The sequence below is a fragment of the Pomacea canaliculata genome, linkage group LG12 (assembly GCF_003073045.1).
Source record: "Pomacea canaliculata isolate SZHN2017 linkage group LG12, ASM307304v1, whole genome shotgun sequence".
Lineage (NCBI taxonomy): Eukaryota > Metazoa > Mollusca > Gastropoda > Architaenioglossa > Ampullariidae > Pomacea > Pomacea canaliculata.
In genome coordinates this window covers 1,808,576-1,819,694 of record NC_037601.1, presented here as the reverse complement: position 1 = coordinate 1,819,694, position 11,119 = coordinate 1,808,576, and the positions used below count along the sequence as shown (strand labels likewise).

At 43.6% G+C, this 11,119-nt stretch overlaps 1 long non-coding RNA gene across 1 annotated transcript; it reads right to left on the bottom strand.

The window, feature by feature from the left end:
• Nucleotides 1-4,115: 4,115 nt before the first annotated feature.
• LOC112576654 lies at nt 4,116-7,289 on the bottom strand. Its single transcript, XR_003101877.1, has 3 exons — nt 6,923-7,289; nt 6,384-6,410; nt 4,116-4,966 (listed from the first exon to the last, which is right to left on the bottom strand). It is a non-coding gene; the product is annotated as an uncharacterized LOC112576654 (long non-coding RNA).
• Nucleotides 7,290-11,119: the final 3,830 nt, after the last annotated feature.

Sequence of the window (11,119 nt, the reverse complement as noted above, 5' to 3'; positions counted from 1 at the left end):
CGCAAGATTTGACTATGCTGAGATCACAGACGTTGGAAAGTGCTCCGGATGTCTACATTGCATAAGTCGTCTAGATTGTCGATCGTCGCCTTTAGAGCGCTGTGTTGAGACAAATTGTTATGAATAAGTATATATTTGTGTTGTAGTTTCTTAGGTCCTGAGCCTCTCGATAACGAAATTAACAGGAATTGGACAGCCTCCTGCAATTATTTTGTTTTTTGTTGAAAGAACGTGCAGTTGTCTGGTGCGATGGATCTGTGCTATGACATACATCTTCATCCACTAACGGCTTTTGTGTACTCTTGTGAATATGGGCTGAGCGCTTGGATGATAGCAACTAAGACACAACAGTAGACAGTGGACAAAGTCCAGAACCATGCACTGAGAATAATCACTGGTACCACGAGCCACGAGAACATTGCCAGCAGAAACCAGCGGTGTGGGAACAAGGGGGCAGCCACCCCCGTTAAAAAAAAAAAAGATACTGAGCAGACAAGAATGTGAATGTTGTACGCTGTCTCGAGTTTGCTCCCGCCCCTCCACAAAACCATCTTCCTACACCATTGGAAACAATGCAGCAGATATACAGCAATGCCCCCTCCTAGCAAGAGAAGAGAGTGCAAGACACTATAATGTAACAGTACAATCCACCATGTACAAACAGTACAATTCCAAACAAAGACAACTATCTTCAGGAAGGTTCAAAAGCCAAAGCTTCGTGAAAGAGACAGGTACTGCAAGGACAACACCAGAAACGATTGCCTGCAGAAGTAGAGAACCAGCTATATATATATAGGTCCCCTCTAACGACCGATCGATCTTCCCTATAAAAGGTAAAGATACACAGAAGTGCATTATTCATCTGTACCACTGTGGTACAGCCAAGGACGAACACAGAGATACGAACAAGAAAACAAAGTCAACATAACAGATGAACACCAATATCAAGGCTTTGTACAGCTACCATCACCTGTCCAGATCAGACCAGGTGAATGACGAAAGAGCTTGAGTGCTGAAAGTTTTCAGAATGCGTGTATGGATGACGAAATGACGAGGAAAGTAACGGAGGAGACAGCGTGAGTCTACGAACAAGTGGAAAATCAGTGAGTAGCGAACCCCTAATACAGCAATAAGGTTTAAGTTTTGGATAAAACATTCTAAAACATGTAAAAGGAATGTTTTATGAACATTTAAACATTATTAAAACATTTTGCGTAAGCATTTTTAAAACGTTTCCATGCTATCTGGGATAATAGTAATCCAATCCAAGATGTATTTAAAAACAATATATAAAACCTTTACGTTTGGCTGTCATCAGAGTATAGTGCTATAGTGACTAGTCCATCATTATTTAGGGGCGGTGTAGCTAGACTGTTGAGCAAGACTCGATGTTGAAGCGATGCTCATGCGTAGTGTCGTGAAAGAGTGGAGATAGGGCTGTAGTGTGTGTTTGCACATCTAGTTTACTCTAGATATGACGTCATTTCTAGAGAGAGAAATTGCGTCATTTACGCGGGTGCGGGTGGGAGCTTAGGCTCGTGGTGGATGTGAGGCGTGATTGGTTGTGGTGTGTCAGGTGGCATGACTGGCCAACGAACGGAACTGGAAAAAAAGATCGAGAGTTGCAAGCTGAGCGTTTCGACTAAAAAGAAAGATCTAGACGACAACCTGGGCTTTTGTGCCAAAGCCTCTGAGGGGAAGACATCCGGGACTTTCACATCTCAAGTCTTTGTGTGCAGTTGTCCTTCCATCAAGCTTCAGACGAAATAACCTCTGAGCGAAAAAGGACATCATCCTCGAAGGTGAATTAAGCCACACAGTCGTCCCTGGCGTGCAGGAGAGCAACTTCGTCTGATCTGATAGCCACGTACCGGCAAGCTGGGCTTCTGCGTCAAACTTCTAGGGAGAAGACATCAGTGATTTTTACATCTCAAGTCTTCTCTGGCGCATGTCCTTCCTTCAAGCTTCAGGCAAGCGAACCACAGAGAAAAGGACATCACCCTAGAAACTGAGCTAAGCCTCACCGTCGTACCTGCACGTACGCAAGAGCAACTTTGTTCGACCTGATAACAACTCAACAAGTTGCTCCGGCCACCAGGATCGGTGCTGCGTCCCAGGCGGAGGTCGTCAGGACTACTGGCGACCTGTTGAGGTGCACCTTCTTCGTACTCCTCTCGTCGCGCACCGGTCAACAGAAGACCGAAGTCTCGGAACAATATTTCTTCTGCGGCGCGACGAGAGATTTCTCCATACGACGCTAGCCAGTGGACAGTACAAGTGACTACGTGTGTGTGTGTGTCCTGCGAGACTAAGACCATACACAGTAAGTGGCGTATGCGTGATGAGTGTACGGGGAGAGTGTGTGAGCAGAGAGGTGTGTGATAGTTAATTTTAAGGTTACATCTGGCTCACTAGCTATCTGGACCAGGAGTAAGGGAAACGATTAGATACCGTGACGACCTTTAGAACGAGTTAGGATAGAGAAACCCGTAGTATATAAATCCACCTGTTCTTGTGTATTCTTTCTTTGTCGTTTGGTAATAATAATCAGTGGCGTAGGAAGATGTTCGGCGTTGGGGGGGGGGGGGGGCAAACTCCCTGCTGACAGTGAACGGCGTTCGCACTCGCACATTACGTAAAAAAGGATGGGGGGGGGTACTGCACGCACTCACGTACACAGCGGTAGCATCACAACACGCTGCTTTATTGTTAAAAGGCAAAGCAGCATTAAATAAGAAAAAACAAATTAAAGAATGATTCCCCGGCTAACGCATTCACAAGAAATGTGATAAACGTTATAATCATTTAATCATATTAATCAAGGTTGGCAAGTCAGTGTGCCAAAAAAACTGCGTCTTCGGTGATTTCTATTAATGAACTCCATTGCAATCTCGTCCAGATTAAGCAGATCAACCCTCTCTTTAAATACATGCATAATGAGGCAGTTATTCAAGCGCGTTTGTGTCATGGAACTTCTCAGGTATGTTTTTGTTCGTTTTAAGGCAGAAAAACTGCGTTCTGCAGTTGCCGTGGTAACTGGGATAGTAAGATACAGTTTCAAAAGCTTATCGATCTCGCTTAACATCTTTCTCACGGTCACTGACGCTACTAATTCCTATGAAATACCTCTGACGATTGACTGAACTGTCGTTTTGTCTGGGTTCAGGGCCATCCCCTTCCTCGCTCCGCTACCCGACGGTGCTGAGCCAGCGATGCGACACGTTCTATGGCCATCTACCAAAACACGGACACATATATACAAACCAAACAGTATAACACAGATAACTTATGTTGAGTACCAGCCACAGTCGTTGATGATAAAAGAGTGCCCTTGTGTAGTTTTAGAAACGTTACTTATGCACTTCCCCCTGAGTCGTAGATAGCAATAATACCAGTCTCTCTGTCTCTAAAGAAAACTACCAATATAGGGACTCACAGTCTTTGCCTTACTTAGGTGAAGTCAAAGCCGTCAATTCGCACTAAACCGTTGGTGTCTAGTAAGATGGAAGTCCTCGTGCTTCGCTAGCTTTTCACAAAATGTAAGGGTTCCTGTCTGATTGGCAAGACTGGGGTATTGGTAGGCAACTTATTCGTTACTGGCTTTGTGTTCCCGATGGCCAGTGCGGGCCCTTTGGTTGTAAGCGATAGCAGATAATTTTAGGGTGACAGCGAGTGGGTGGGGGATGTTTTATGTTTTATGGGGGGAGGGAGACGACACTCGATGTACCGATGTACTGTCCTGCTGCTTTCTTCGCTGAGGCTTCAACACAGCCTGCAATTAGCATGGCAAACAAGACCAACAGACTGTCCCCGATCTGATCGTCAGAGGTGTTAGAGCCTCCACTTGCCTCAGGGCCCGCTTTTGTGACAGTGATGACCGTCTCCTCTCTACGTTCCCCTACCTTTCTTCAGTTCTTTGCTCTTTGTGAGGAATTACGTCTCAAATATTGGGGGGGGGGGGGGCAAAAGGATATTCCTGCCCCCCCCCCCTGTATTTTCCTTTTTTCATGCTGCCCCCCTGGTTCCTACGCCACTGATAATTAACGTTCTCTTAATACACTAAATTGCCTCGTGTTTTCATTGGGGTATGTGTGCTTGGGGGCTCGAGCTAACTAAAAGTTGATATTTAATAAGCAATTTAGTGTGGTAGCACGCGGTAAGTGTCGATGGGATTTGGTGGGGGTATAGACGGTGTGTTGGACCGGTAATAGAAATCGTACCCCCTACCAAATCTACGGACCTCGCCCCAGGTTTGCGACAATGCATACTGTCTACACACACACACACACACGCACACACACGCATGCACACACACACACCACACCACTATATAATTGTAAAGGAAATAACTTCCCAATTTATTGCAGAACATTACACGTAATATTTACTGTATCAACAGAATATACACAAGAATATTGTTTATATTGTTTGTACATTGTAAATACTTTGTACCGGGCAAAGTGTGAATAAACTACTGCAGACAACACAGTGCTGACCAGGCTAGACCTACTCCCCCACGTGGCAGCCATGGGTAGCTAATCACACTATTGTTGACACCACAAATACCCCGGGTGCTACAATCTATTCCTTAATCGGAAATGGTGGACTCTTGGACGCCCTTGTGGCGAGCTGCTGTCGGCCGCCCTCGTTGGCGCACTTGCGCAGGACGTCCGCGCCCTGCAGCTGCTGTCGGCCGCCCTCGTTGGCGCACTTGCGCAGGACGTCCGCGCCCTGCAGCTGCTGTCGGCCGCCCTCGTTGGCGCACTTGCGCAGGACGTCCGCGCCCTGCAGCTGCTCTCGGCCGCCCTCGTTGGCGCACTTGCGCAGGACGTCCGCGCCCTGCAGCTGCTAACGGTCGTCCTTGCGTTCTCCTTGCTGCTTGGCGTCCTCGACCTCGAATCGCGGCCGGATTTCCAGTGTGGCGACCCGCATCTTGACGGACCGTTGGCCGTCTTGCTGCATTTGCCTGCAAATAATTTATTAATATTTAGTATTTTTAGTATTTAATATTTATTATTTAATATTCAATATTTATGAAATATTACAGCCTCATGACTAATAACATCTCAGTGAAGAGATAGTTAACTCATTTTTTCATGTAAAATTGATACTGTGTGGTAAAGCAGTGCATGCCATTATTCACAATGTATTTTATAACTTCAAAAAGACACCCTTTCTTGCATATGATGTGTGGCATACTTGTGACAGCTAGATACGTTTCCTGTCTTCTAATGATTTGCAGATCCAAAGAAATGTCAATTCATATTATACAAAAATACACACTTAGATCAGCACCTCTCTTTTTTGGTTAAAGTATGTGTAAAAAATATATATCTATAGCGTTGACAATAATATATGTAACGAAGTGGTGGTGTGTGAAGGGGGTTGAACAGTGACCACAACAGTCCAGCACTCAAATCAGAAAGGCAGGAACCTGTCAACAGTTGCACAACTCTCTAATGCAGGCTAAATCCACAGTCACAGCTACGTCACTTGTCTCGCGCTTTCACTTCGCAGTTTTCTCCCCTGTCCTTGCTCTCAGCTCTGCCCTCTATACCTATACCTCTATACCTCGCGGGTGGGTCACTTTTCGCGGTCTTATGCATCGGCACTGTTCTCGCACGCATCAGCAGGGCTGATATACAAGCTCGCCTAGTATGCTTATGAGGGACCGCCAATACTTTCAACTTCTACAGAAGATCGGCTCCTGCCGAGATGTTGCTAGCTCCACAGTTTAAATTTATTTTTAGCTCTTGTCAGAATTGTGCTTCTATGGGTGATACTAACTTAAAAATAGAAAACAGAAAGACATGGGGAACAAGCAGAAGCACCATAGAACGGAAACGATATGTATAGTGTAAGACTTTGTAGCCCTTTAATCTCAAAATCCCAATTTTCCCATTTTGTTATCTGTAGAAGCTGTACAGAAGCTTTATCATAAATGGTCACCATTTGTTGTACATGTGAGATTAATTATGATGTAAATGTTTCCTGGGTTTATGCTCAATGACATTAAATATGTATTAATGAAAAGGAAATGAAAATCTGTGTATGTCATTCTTGCCATGTTTGAAGTAGAACTTCAGAGAGTATGCGTGGTTTAAAATTTAACATTATGAAAGGTTTTTGCTTAAACCTTTGTAAAACATTTATTAAAAAAAACCTACTATTAAACTTTAAAACTCTGCTATATGGAAGAGAAGCAGAGTAGAAAATAAGACTAACATAATAAAACTGTCACAAAGAAGTAAAAAAAGAAACATTAAATGCTTTTTTGAGCAAAACATGCAAAGTAAATACAAGCATGGAAAATAAACACAGCCGTCAGGTTTTATTTCTTTTTTCCCCCAGGCTGTACATAAAACCAGAAACGAGGGACGTACCTTAGCTTCGAATCTTTTGCTCATTTCCTATCAAGAAAAAGGTCATTTCAAAATTATAAAATATTACATTGGAAACATTTAAGATTTTTTAAGGCAGCCAAAGGACCACCTATGCATTAAACCAAACACAGTGACTACATTTATGTATTTCTATACATTCTGTGGAGTCGTTACCGTTAAACGTGCAGTGATCACCCTTTACTGACGGAATGCATTGAGTCTTCGCATTGTTACATTTCTACATCTGTGTGACTATTTCATGATATTGTTCGCCGCAGTGCGTGTGCCTTTGGCTGAGATTTTCGCTATATTTCTCACATTATTATTAAGGCCACAAGAAAACAATGGTTTGAGGCGATTGTTCGGAACATTCGAGAACTTTGGTCAATGCCAGTACAATGGCGGCTTTGGGGCATATCGGAGAGTTTGACGCTTCATGACTTTGCCCGGTTACTGAAATGTGCTTTTGTCATGTAACAGTCCTTAAAAACTTTGAAAGCACCATTTGTAGATAATACATAAGAGCGTGGCATACTTACCAACTACTTGAGAAGATATCCAGGAATCAATAAATTGTGTTTTGATATTGATTTGACTGCAGTTTTCCAGTTCGAATTATGTGGTTTTAGATCTATGGAAGTCATGTGACCATGTGACGCCTCTTATGAACTGCATCACGTCATGACGCGCAAAGGAATTTGACAGCCATCAGCCCGCGACCTCCTGAATTTGTGTAAAGGGAAATAAGTGATATAAAATACGAGTGCTCTCCCATTCGAATCTCTCGTCGCGGGACAATGTCGTGTGCCAGTCAGTTATCATCATCATTATCATCATCATCTCATCTATTGTTCAGTTAATATAAATTAGCTTGATTAAATAATGTGGGAATTAATTCTCGGCCCTTTATGTAAAAAAAGGAGCCTTTAATAATAATAATAATAATAATAATAATAATAATAAATAATAATAATAATAATAATAAATTACTAATAATTAATAATACAAAATTTGTAAAACTCTCACTACAAAGGAGTATATACTCTTGGCGCTTATGTAAAAGAACGAAACATGGACATCATACGAGTGACAGGAAAACAAACATATGAACTATATATAAACAATAAAAAACCATACCAAACGAAGAATAAAATCAAATACAGAAAACACAAAAAGGAACCAAATAACAAGAACACGAGCTGAGAGCAACATGATATTGCAAAAGGAAGGGTGTGATAAAGGACTAGCAATGGGAAAGGGTGTAAGGCCGCGGTTCTCAAACGGTTGGGCGCTAAGGTGGTCATTTTTTTTTAAAGTTTCTTATACCAGTATTAGTGAAATTAGCTTACATTGCTGGCTAAGGGGTGGGGGCGGACGTACCTTTGTTCGTCAGGAGGGCGTCACAAGTAAAAGGTTGAGAACCACTGGTGTAAGGAGTCATGTTTACGGAAGAGGTGTGTTTTCAGTGCACGTGTAAAGAATTCAATAGCGGGTAGGTGGCGGATATGGAAAGGGAGAGAGTTGCATTGTTTGACTGTACAATAGCTAAACATCCTGTGGCCATATGTTGACAGGAAAAGTAAAAAGACGATCATCAGACGAGGAGAGGAGTTGTCTAGCTGGAACGACCGATTTCAATAATAATCATGCAAGACTTCACATCTGTGACACAGCACCTTTACTCGTGTTGTAAACTCATATTATTTTCGGCATGGGGGCAGGCACAAGTGTAGGTCATCACAAAATGACGGGTTGGAAACTGCATGACTGTTAGGTAATAAGTGAAAACAGTGGTTTGGTGTGCATAGTAAAAAGGAATGGACCAATTCCGAATGAAAGAGCAAGTGGATCTGATGACTTATTATTGACATCAGCTTGACTGAGTGTGACTAGTCAGGAAGTCTCCCAATCAGCGTGCAACGGCTCTGTAGATTCTGGAGGTCAAGAATTGGACTGTCATCAGACGTGTCATATGCCATCTTTGACGTGTCACACAAAACAAAGTGTCTATCCTTTTGTGTAAGCAAAGGGAGTTTTCCCACTCATCGTCCGGAGCAAGCTGCAGTTAAACGCACCTGTGACTTTCCGAAGACGACTGCAGTAGTCACAGGGTACAGAGCCCCTTGTCTCAGTGAAACATCACTGTTGTGACCTAACTCTAGTCAGCAATTCATACTCTACACAACAACAGATATCAAGAAACCAAAAGCACCACAGCGTCTGTGCAAAGGTAAAAAGTTACGACTGTATAGTTTCCTACAGAGAGGCTGGCTTAGTTCACACCACATTGTACGCAGGATACATGTCTTTTAACTCTCGACATTTTACTCGAGATATTTTACTGCTGGACATTCCGCGACCTATCCGGTGGTTGTGGAAACATGTATCAAGATCATATACGTGAGCAAGGACCTCCTTGGTCTGTCTGGGCACGGGGGCAGTGAATCCTTCGAAGGACGTCGTTGTCAAAGGATAGACAACGGTATTTCTCACACCATGGGCTACTTTCACGTAGTCGCACAAAGACCTGGTGTATGAGCTGTCACTGGTGTACATGAAGACGTCGATGAAAGGGTAACGGATGCTGGTGTCGTTGTTATCGACAATGCTAGGGACGCAGCCGTTGTAATTGCGGCCGCTGGCAGTTGGGACGGTGAAGTTTTCAGGACAGACGTTGGGAATGCTGTAGGTACTGCTGGAGAAGAATTTCCAGTGAACTTTAGTAAAAATGCGGAGGGAGTAGCCAGGGATACAGGACAACACTTGGTGGATCTTCTCCATCTTCCGAACGTCCATGGCAACGTCGATGTCGTCATCCAGGGAATCATGCCACGATGGCGATAGGCTCCCAGCAGGCTGCCCTCCACCAGAAAGTAAGACAGGTTGGCAGCACGGACAGCGTTGTCAAACACACGCCACGTGCACAGCAGCCGCGCCTTGTCGAAGACGGTCATCAGGGGGAGAAAGCGGAAGCAGCGAGCCTTGCGCTCGGTTGAGTTTACCCACTGGTGCGCATGCGTGAACACGACTTCGTCTTGAGCTCGACCTTTCAGCGCATACGGGACGAGGATTTCATTGTAGGCGTTGGCTTCAGAAAATGCTGGCTTAAGGGTGTTGAAAAGCTGTATAATGTACATGATATCTGGCCTGTAGCTGGTCAGGATATTTCGAGAAAATGGGTTGAGTAATGCGAAAATTATGATGCACTGCACGCAGACTATTATCCGGATTGCACGTCCTGCCATTGCTTCGCCAAATGCAACCCAGAAGGTGCACAATGATTGTACGCTACGTCACTTCCTGTCAGCAGTGAAAGTGCAGGCTCTTCAGACTGATACAGAAAAAATTCCTGTTAGAAATTTAAATGGAGCACTAACCAATGTACCTCCGGTCAGAATTTTACTCTCTGATATTTTATTATACACATCGTAAGTGTTGTTGGATGTTTTATCCTCTTCAGTGCTGCCTGTGTTTAAACAATTTTGGAATGACCGTCTTCTGGGGACTACTGGCGTTGTCTGTAAGACGACATTTTCTTGCGTGAGGGAGGGCACACTTTCAGATCCACGCATATTCCGTAAACAGACATTTGACCACTCCATGTATGTCACTAAATACGCTGTTCAGCTACAACCTTTATCACTCATTTTCGTGTGTTATGATGGCACTGGTCAGCGAGATACTGAGGAATTAACGATGTTTTACGATAATACTAGCTGAAGACGAGACTGGGAAAAGCTATCACGATATTTTCTTTTTACAGAGAATGAAATAAAAAAAAATATTTCCATCAAACAGCCCGCGACTTTCCGTCAGTTGCCTGCAGTGACTCAGCCAAGAGTGTCTTCGGTGCACGTGGGTATAACGAGAAAGTGCGCGCGTGTGTGTGTCTTGTGTGAGAGAGAAAAGAGAAATGAAGGTGAAGATAGAGAATAGAAGAGAACCTATGATTGAGCCATGTGGTACATCAAATTTTACTTCAATGGGATTCGACATCTGGTCTTGAACTGCGACTCTTTGTGTTTAGACGAGAGAGAGGATTTGAGGAGCTGGATGTTGGAATTACAGAGCTTGTAAAGGTCTAACGTTTGTATGAGCGGATCATGACCACTTACATCAAATGCTTTTGCAAAGTCTCTAGATGTTAGTGCTGTGAGTAATGCAAGAGTGTTCGGGTCTAAAACTAGACTGATTGGTATGGTGCGGATTTTTTTAAAGGTGAATTTAAAGGTGAGTCTACGACAGAATGTGAGAGCTGCTGATCGAGCCACCATTACACTTTAACCCTTTTAGTACACACATTATGACACGTGCGCTAGGATTTACATCACTACTTCAACATAGAGTGGCTAGCAAATAAGGAAAAGGACACTAAGGGATCAAATTTGTAGTACCCTGGTCCACAGAGTGATAAATCTTATGTCAACAACGATGTCAAAATCTTGACAAATTAGAGAACCGACTAGAGCCTAAAGACAATATGATGTTCATCTCCAACAACCCAAGGTCCTATAGCTGTATATACAGTATAATGAACAGTGTCTGGAATCCCACAAATACCACAATGTCCGTTCTAATAACATAGGTCCATACCTGTCACGACCACGTCACACACTGACGTCACCGCCTCACACACGGTGTTCACGCGCATTCGAACACAAAAGACAACGATTTGTCCATGGGCTTCTCGTCTTTCTTTACTAAAATAGCCCGCTGTCGACTTTGCCGTAAAGTTT